Source organism: Rhinoderma darwinii, chromosome 1 (genome assembly GCF_050947455.1).
Source record: "Rhinoderma darwinii isolate aRhiDar2 chromosome 1, aRhiDar2.hap1, whole genome shotgun sequence".
In the NCBI taxonomy this organism is placed as follows: Eukaryota; Metazoa; Chordata; class Amphibia; order Anura; family Rhinodermatidae; genus Rhinoderma; species Rhinoderma darwinii.
Genome location: NC_134687.1, coordinates 408,687,128 through 408,696,461, shown reverse-complemented (window position 1 = coordinate 408,696,461; position 9,334 = coordinate 408,687,128). Strand labels below are relative to the sequence as shown.

Below are 9,334 nucleotides of genomic sequence, written 5' to 3'. Positions count from 1 at the left end.
CATCGCTGTCCATACATCGACAATGATGTCAGGAGCTTCCCCAGAGCACGAGTCCCAGTAATGTCAGGAGAACAGCTAGAGTCCCAGGAAGAGCCTACTAGCGCTCTGCCCGGGACTCCAGCTCTGGGGTTACCCCTGACATCTCTGTCCATATATGGACAGTGATGTTAGGAGCAGAGCTGGAATCCCAGGCAAAGTGCTAGAAGCGGCTCTACTCCGGGACTCCACCTCTGGGCAATCCCCTGACATCACTGTGGCAGCATCTACAGAGGGCACTGTGGCAGCATCTGCGAAGGGCACTGTGGCAGCATCTGCGGAGGGCACTGTGGCAGCATCTACGGAGGGCACTGTGGCAGCATCTACGGAGGGCACTGTGGCAGCATCTACGGAGGGCACTGTGGCAGCATCTACAGAGGGCACTGTGGCAGCATCTACAGAGGACACTGTGGCAGCATCTAAAGAGGGCACTGTGGCAGCATCTACTGAGGGCACTGTGGCAGTATGTACAGAGGACACTGTGGCATTATCTAGGGGTGTGTTGCATTATCTACAGAGGGCACTGTTGCATTAGCTACAGAGGGCACTGTGGCATTATCTAGGGGTGTGTTGCATTATCTACAGAGGGCACTGTGGCAGCATCTACAGAGGACTCTGTGGCAGCATCTACAGAGGGCACTGTGGCAGCTTCCACAGAGGGCACTGCGGCAGCATCCACAGAGGGCACTGCGGCAGCATCCACAGAGGGCACAGCGGCAGCATCCACAGAGGGCACGGCGGCAGCATCCACAGAGGGCACGGCGGCAGCATCTACAGAGGGCACTGCGGCAGAATCCACCGAGGGCACTGTCGCACTATCTAAAAAGGGGCTGCCCAATCTTGACATGTGTGTCTGCAAAATGCTGCTAACTGAGCCGTCGGACTGCATTTAGCAACACTTAAACTGGTAAACTGGATTGTTGAAATAAGCACATGGAGAAATATCTCAAATTTTAAACCTAGCAGTATTATTATAGTAATGTGGTATTATTATAGTAGATCAAATAACTAGTTGATTAACAATAATTTTGTGTTGTATCAAATTTGAAACTAATGCGGCCCGTCAACTTCCCATTTTTTTCTATATGTGGCCCACTTACCCGGCCGAGTTTGAGACCCCTGATTTAGAAGTATATAAAGTGTGCACAGGGCCAGCTCTAGGATAGATGGCACCCTGTGCAGAATTTTCTTTTGGCGACCCCATCATAAAAAAAATATCTAATTGACGCAGGAAAGGCATTCTTTAGTAATCAAATAATAACCAGGAATAAACGCCAAAGAGGTTGTTATTGTAAAGGATAAAGTGCTCTAAACCAGCAAAATTTTAATTTATGAAGAAATCAATTTCAACCATTATCTACACATTCAATGCGCAGTACAAAGTATCACAAATGAATGCGCTCAGAACATAACTTTACGTGATTTTGCTCTTGCAATTTCATCAATATTGGAGTTCATGTCCAGTGTCCAAAGAATGTCATTCTCAATGGACAGGACTGCTACAGCGGTTAGTCTGTCATCTGACATTGACGACCTCAAGTACGTTTTAATCAGTTTTAATTTGGAAAAGCTAAGTTCTCCTGAAGCCACGGTGACAGAAATTGGCAGCAAAATAGGAAGTGCTACCCACAGATAGGGGAAAGTGTCAGCACATCAAGAAGATTTTTAGAATCACGGGGTAGGGGACTTTGAATATGGTAGAATTCCTGGGCCAACTCTTCTCCATCCATTCAGTTCCATTTACTAATGCAGCCTGTAGATTTAAGCAACTTCTTTTCAGGTCTGCTCTAAAAAAACAAATTTTTTTTTATGTTGTAAAAATCCCCATATCTTGTTATGGTCTTCTAATTGTATGAAGCGCTCCTCCAAAGAGGTCGATGCTGTGTCCACTAAATAAAATAAAAAATCTACCTTGAATTTAGATTGGGGGTCAGTTATTGCTTCATTACATCCTTCATAATCCAAAAAAAGGTCTTCACTTTTATGCGCGTTTGTGACCTGAACACCGGCTCCAAATGCAAGTTCTCAGCAACCTCCTTTGCACTCTGCAGTGTAATGTCAAATCCATTTGCCTGGAAAGTCCTTATAAATTCTAGACACTCGTGAATTAGTTCTTTCACTGCACTGAGATCAGAACTTTGTCTTTGCATGGCTTTACTTACAATGTTTATTTGAAACAATATGTCATACCAGATAATAAATGACATGATAAACTTCAAGTCAGAGATCTTCTGAGAAAGGGTCCTGACTTCAAAAGATACATTTGGCTCAACTTTCTCTTCCTCGGACAGTGCATTTAATGCCTCATGTATGTCTCCTAAATGATACTGTAAGGTTTTAAGGCGGTATATTCTGCATTCCCACCTCACGGTAGACATAGGTTTCAAAGTCAGACGTAAAATATGGTCAGTCGAGATTTTCAACCTTTTAACAGAGCCAGAAAAAAAGAACATAAATACACTGGACTAAGTCAAAAAGGTCCTTTGAGTCTTTACTAGATCCTGCTTCATCTCCAACCACAAGATTAAGACAATGACATCCGCATGGCACAAAGACAACATGAGAATTTTTATTTAAAATGTGAACTTAAACACCATTGTGTTTTCCAGCCATGTTGGCACCATTATCATAGCCTTGACCACGACAATTATTAATATCTACATTTGTCTCACTCAGAAACTGAAGAATGGAATTAGTCAATCCCTTTTCTGTTGTGTCTACAACATTTCTATATCCAATAAAATCTTCCTTAACTGTGTATATGCGAGATAGTTCATCCTAAAAGCGAATGGTAAACGATATTTGCTCCTTGTGGCTCAAATCAGCAGTGCAGTCTAGTATTATGGAGTAATACTTTGCCTGGTTGCAGCGTGTAACAATGTTGTTAGCAACTTGCCTTGCCATCAGAGTAATAATTTCATTTTGTATGGTTTTACCACAATAGTGGTGTGATGCAGCCAGTTTCAGGCAAAGTGTGGCCCTGGGCAAAATTACAAGAGGGGCCCCAGATTTCTATAATATTTTACCAACAACATAGTCACATTCAGTCAATTTGATAAATGAAAACAAATTGCTCAAGTGCAATATATTTAATTACATGAAACAAATGAAATTGAAAATAAACCACACACTATTAGTACAACTTTATGTCTATGTGATTTTAATGTCACATGGACGTATGAAGATGTGTGTTTAGTCCATGTGTCTGTGGAGGAGACAGACCAGGAGGCCATCGGAGATAACGGTCCCCAATGGTGTCCATGTCTTTCACAATATGGACTGGTTTAGTGCAATTTTTTTCTAGACGGACCATGAGTAGTCTTGCTGTATAGTTGGTTACTAGGAACAATTGCATGTGCAAGATCTTTTGATATACTACATATGGCTGAATGGAAATCAATAAAGTGCTGCTAAAACCAGTAACACTGTGAATAAATTATACCACATTAGTGTCAGTACAACTAGAACAATTTAACCAATTTCACAGCTTGAAAAATATAAATAACAATAACTTAACACATCTTAAAGGGATATTCATACCTCTGACGTTTATGGTATATCCACAGGATATGCCATATATGTCTAATAAATATGAGTTCCAATGTCCCTCTGCTTTTGGAGATAGGTGTGGATTCCAGAGGTGAGACCAGTTCATGATATGTGAATATTCCATAAAAGTCTAAGGTGGAAATACTCCTTTAACATAAATAAGAATCACGATAACAAGAATAAAATAAAAAATGTTCAAGTGCAACGGTTTTAAAGGAGGCCTTAACGGACATTGTAGTAAACAATGGTGTAAAGTAAGGTAACTAGAACCACAGATAATGGTTGCTAGAAGTGAACCGTCCTGGCTTTTGCTGAGGGGCAAAGATTTCAAATATTCATGAGGATACGCAAAGCCACACTAAGATTTGGGTACAAATCCAACAGATTCATACAATAAATGTAATTCAGAAGAAAGTTCAGTGGAGAATCAGACACATCACCAGGCATGCTCCTTAATGCGGAACAGATTTAAAAATTCAGGTCATTGGGATTAATATCACCCATGTCTTCTGAGAAGTATTTGCAGCGGTCTTCGAGCTTTCGCTCATCTTTAGCAGCTTTCATCTTCTTTTTGTTAAAAAGGAAACCAAAAAGGTGGTAAAAATCGTTTACCTGAGAAAACCCTCTCATCTATGCGCACGACTGCAGTATCAATCAGGGGTAAAAAAAAGAAGACCCTTTTTCACCTTTTCCTCTGGAGTGCTGGTCTCCTCATCTACATGTTGTTCACAATCAAACATTCTTCTTTTTGTTTGTTTTCTTCTAATGGGCAATAAAAACTCCATATCTTCCTCTTCAGCTATGCCCTTTGCCATTGAATGTGCTGATTCAAACCCATCTTTTCTGTAGTCTTCCGGAAAATCGAGAACTGATTCAATTTCTTTCTTAAGTGTGTCCATCCCGACCTTTGGATTTTGAAAGATCTTGCTTGCACGATTAATATGGTATAAAACATTATATCAGACAACAAAACAAATAATCATTTGACCAGAAGAAATTTCATTGGAAAGGCTTTTGGCCTCTGCAGCTTTTACATGACCTTTTTTTGATGCAGCATAGATGACAAGGTCTTCAAGTGCAGAACAAACTTTATCGAGGCTGCGAAGAACCTTTACACTGTCAATCCGTCATTCCCAGCGAGTATCAGAGAGTGGTTTAAGGGTCAAGTTGGTAACGTTTTTCTTCAAAATTTGCCCAGCATTGTGTTGATGAACTAAACAGCACATACATTTGTTGTAATACTCCAAAGAAGGTGACAGAGAGGACAGATGATTTAGTAGCATCAATGATGACAAGGTTCAGTGAGTGGCTACTATAGGGCATGTACAATGCTCTTTATTAATAGATACAATTCTTGATTGCGCTCCCTAATTCTTCCCTTTCATGGCATTACTGCCATTATCATCACACTGACTTCTGCAGTCATCGGTGCTGATCTTGAGGTCCTGTAGATGTTGTAAGAACACATTGCACAATGCCCCTCTAGTAGTTTCTTCAAGTACAAGGAAACCTACAAAATATTCAGACACTGATGCACCAACCGACAGTTCACATTTCATCATGCGAATTGTGACTAACATTTGATCAATATGACTTGTGTCTGGTGTGCATTCCATAAATAATGACTTCGTAATATCTTGCACTGCAAATTCTTTGTTCAACCACTTGAAGTATGGTTTTACCCATCTGTTTTATGAGCTTATTTTGAATGTCCTTACTCCGGTATCGATCTTTGATCATTTTCTTTTGTATTTTCCTTACATGTTTATTCATCGTTGAATTATAGAGTAAAAAAAGGAAGGAAAAAAGGACCGAAATTGCTAGGCGCTTCTATAAATGACTTATTTAATGAATGACATGAAATACAGGCTATGTGTTTCGACGCAGGACATGCGTCTTCATCAGGCCGCAAATATATAGTAGAAAACAAACATCATGTATATATATACATATCAATCCCCAAAAAGAACCAATCACAGGTTGGAAATGGGGAGGGGACAATGCAAGCTCCGGAAGAGCAGAGTCACACATATAATCCCGCTTAGACATCAAAGTTCATTAATAAAATAGATTCATAAGTTAAAAAATGTTGTTGTAAAATCAAAATTGTGTAAAATTTCTGACTATCAATAAAAGTATTTGAACAGAAATAAAGAATGAGATAAGCGCACTCTAAAATTATTGGTAAAACATGGAATATTTAAAAAAACAACATATAGCAGCATTAATTAAAAACGAAGAATAAATGTGACAATTTAATACAATGATTCTAGAATAAATTCATGGTATTATAAACATTATTTTACTCACAAGAACCCAAAATCCAATTATACGCTAGAGAGGAGACAAATAGCGTTCCCGTTGCCATAATGACACCTATCACACAAGATCGCCGAAACAGGCGAGGGAAAGCGTATTATATTGAAGGGAAAAATGTATTGTATTAGAAATAGAGCTTATCGAACTCCATTTATAAAGATGACTATAGTCAAACTATGTATACAAATATATACAGTAAATATAATTATAATAAAAGGTTGACATATAAAATTAGCTAGCCTTTTCAGTGAGAGTAAGTTAGAAACCATTTTGCGGTAAACGGAAAATCAGTAGAGAATGATTAAAAAAGTTATGTATGTCGGAAAATATATATTATATACATTTTCATTTCATATCATATATATTTGAAAGAGAAAATTCGATATTTAAGTCTAACGAGGACTCACTGATGTCATTTAGACCTTCAGGGTTCATTTCATATCATATATATTTGAAAGAGAAAATTCGATATTTTAGTCTAATGAGGACTCACTGATGTCATTTAGACCTTCAGGGTGCAATGTACAAAGTTTATAAATCCAATAATTCTCTCTCTGTTTTATGCGTATAAATCTATTGGTATAATCAGCCGGTATTTGTTCTATTGGAGTGATACTTATGCAATCGAAATTACAATTGTGCTTATACAGACAGTGTCGGGAGACATTTTGTTTGGGAAATCCTTTATTCACGTTTGACCTGTGTTTATTTATCCTATTACGTAAGGTCTTAGTCGTGCATCCTATGTATTGTAATTTGCACGTGCACTGTAAAAGATAGATGACATATTCACTCCCACAATTTAAAAAACTTTTAATAGTAAAAGATTCTAGTGTGACCATGGAAATAAAATGTGTTGTTTTGTGTGTGATATTAGAACAGCAATGACATCTTGGTTGCCCACAACAGAAAGATCCCAAAAATATTGGGTGTATTTTTTAAATATGGTGTCTATTGTTATTTTGTAATTTGCTTGGGGCTAATAAATTCATCAGGGTTTTGGATCTTCTAAACGTAACTTTGGGTATATATGGTAGTGACCCCTTTAAAACCGGATCATTACAGAGGATATGCCAATGTTTTTGTAAAATTGATCTAATGGATTTGCTCCCAGTATTAAAAGACATGATAAAATTATACTTATGATTAAAAGAGTCAACATTCTTTACATCCACTACTTTGATACAATCTTCTTGAGTCATTTTCATTGCTTTATATTGTGCCCCCTCAATTAGACTATTCGGAAAGTGTTTTTCCTTAAACCTTTTTCTTAAGATCTGACATTAATTTTTTAAATCCTTTGAATTAGAACAATTTTTTCTAATTCTCTGAAATTGTCCAAAAGGGATATTTTGGAGCCATGGGGAATAATGAGCACTTGTAAAATCAAGATAACTGTTTACATCTACTGATTTAAAATGTGTTTTTATTGTGAATGTGTCCATATTTTTACTAATAGTTAAATCAAGAAAATCTATTTGTTCCTCAGAAAAAGTGTGTGTAAAATTCAATCCATAGGAATTTATATTTAAAAATTCAACGAACTAAATGGCTGAGGCTTCATCCCCTTTCCAAATAAAAAATAAATCATCAATAAAGCGTTTGTAGAATAATATGTTTTCCCTAAAAGGATGATCACACAGTATGTAATTTTTCTCAAAAATGCCCATATATAGATTTGCGAATGATGGAGCAAACCGAGAGCCCATTGCACATCCCTTAATTTGGCGATAATATTTGTTATCAAAGCTAAAAGTATTATGTTGCAAAATAAAATTAATGCTTTCTATTAAAAAATTGATTTGTTCAATCGGTATACGAGCATCCGAAAATAAATAGGATGAGATGGCATCAATACCTAAATCATGTGGAATATTTGAATACAATGCAGATACATCTGCAGTGAGGAAACTCAAATCATTAAAATTCTGACTACAATTAAAATCTCTAAGATCTTTAATTAAATGCGACGAGTCCTTTAAAAAAGAAGGTAACTCTAAAACAAAAGGCTGAAGATGTAGATCTATAAAATGAGACAAATTGCTTGTAAGAGACCCTATTCCCGAAATAATAGGTCGACCAGGTGGGGAGCGAATAGACTTATGAATTTTGGGCAAATGATACATAAACGGTGTATTAGGAAACGTAACTGATAAAAAACTTTTTTCCTTTTTTGATAAAAGACCTTTGGTAATTGCTGACTCAATTAGTCGATTGTATTCGATAAGATCAGATGATATAGTGTTGCACAGCAATTTCTCATAAAAACTGTCATCTGATAAAATCCTATATGCTTCTTTGATATATTCAGACCGATCCTAAATTACAATACCATCCCCTTTGTCGGCTGAGCAAATCACAATCAAATCATTTTTTTGGAGGGATTTAATAGCCCTTCTTTCAGAAGCAGCAAAGTTATCAATTTCCATACTAGATTTTTCAAGGGTTTTGAATTCATTGCCCACTAGGGTCGAAAATGTTTCTAAAAAGGGATCTCTATGATGTATTGGATAAAAAGATGATTTGGGGTGAACCTCCACCTTGATTGGTAGTGGTTCAACAGGGGAAATAATGTCATCAGGAGAAACTGATGGGGGAACCATGATTGGTGTCATTGAAAAATGTCTCAGCAGTGTAAGTTTCCTGATAAATTTATTCAAATCCATAAAACCATCTGGCATGGAGGTAGGGCAAAAAGACAAACCCTTAGATAAAAGGGCACTTTCATTTTGTTTGAGAGTATAACTAGCGTCTTTCAATTTTTTACTTATCCTGTGGAAATACGATTTCCATAATTTGCTTGGGTTCTCTTTTCACCAGCTCACATCTTTGGGCATTGTAAATTGGACCAGGCCATAATGCTGGGTCATGTGATAACCCTTCAATAACTTGCACAGTCTCCGTAGATGAATCAATGTTTAGCAAAGCATCAGAGATGGCTGTTTCCATATGCTGTGACTCTTCTATTGTCTGCTTGGAGATAAAAAACAAAAAGAGAAACGGCGCTCTTCTAGGGTGATACTGTATATGCTGGCGGTATATTTTATTTGTAGTTAAGTTGTAATCGACTCACCTGGTGAAGTTGTGCAGGATCGTCAGCACAACTTAACTTTGTTGCTCGTCTGATGTAGTTTCTGGTACACTGTGCTAGCCTCTGAAGCAGACCCACGGTGGATACCTCCTATGCTGGAGTTTCCTCGACGTGGTCATCAAACATGGATATCTGGGAAAAAAATTGCTCCTTGCGTCGGCCGCTTCTGTGTAAATGATGCAGTGATTACCACGGACTCATTGGGTATATGTCAAAACTATTTATTGAACAACTTGTTATAAAAGAGATAAAAAGGACTGCTGCAACGCATTTCAAACTTGTGCTGAGGTCTTCGTTAGGCATAGAAGTCTTAAACATCACGCATCTGAAATAGCCATA

The 9,334-nt window shown here is 37.6% G+C and overlaps 1 gene segment (V, D, J or C); it reads left to right on the top strand.

The window, feature by feature from the left end:
- LOC142758792 (Ig gamma-2A chain C region secreted form-like) overlaps positions 1-9,334 on the top strand; it is a 160,573-nt gene that overhangs the window by 73,594 nt on the left and 77,645 nt on the right.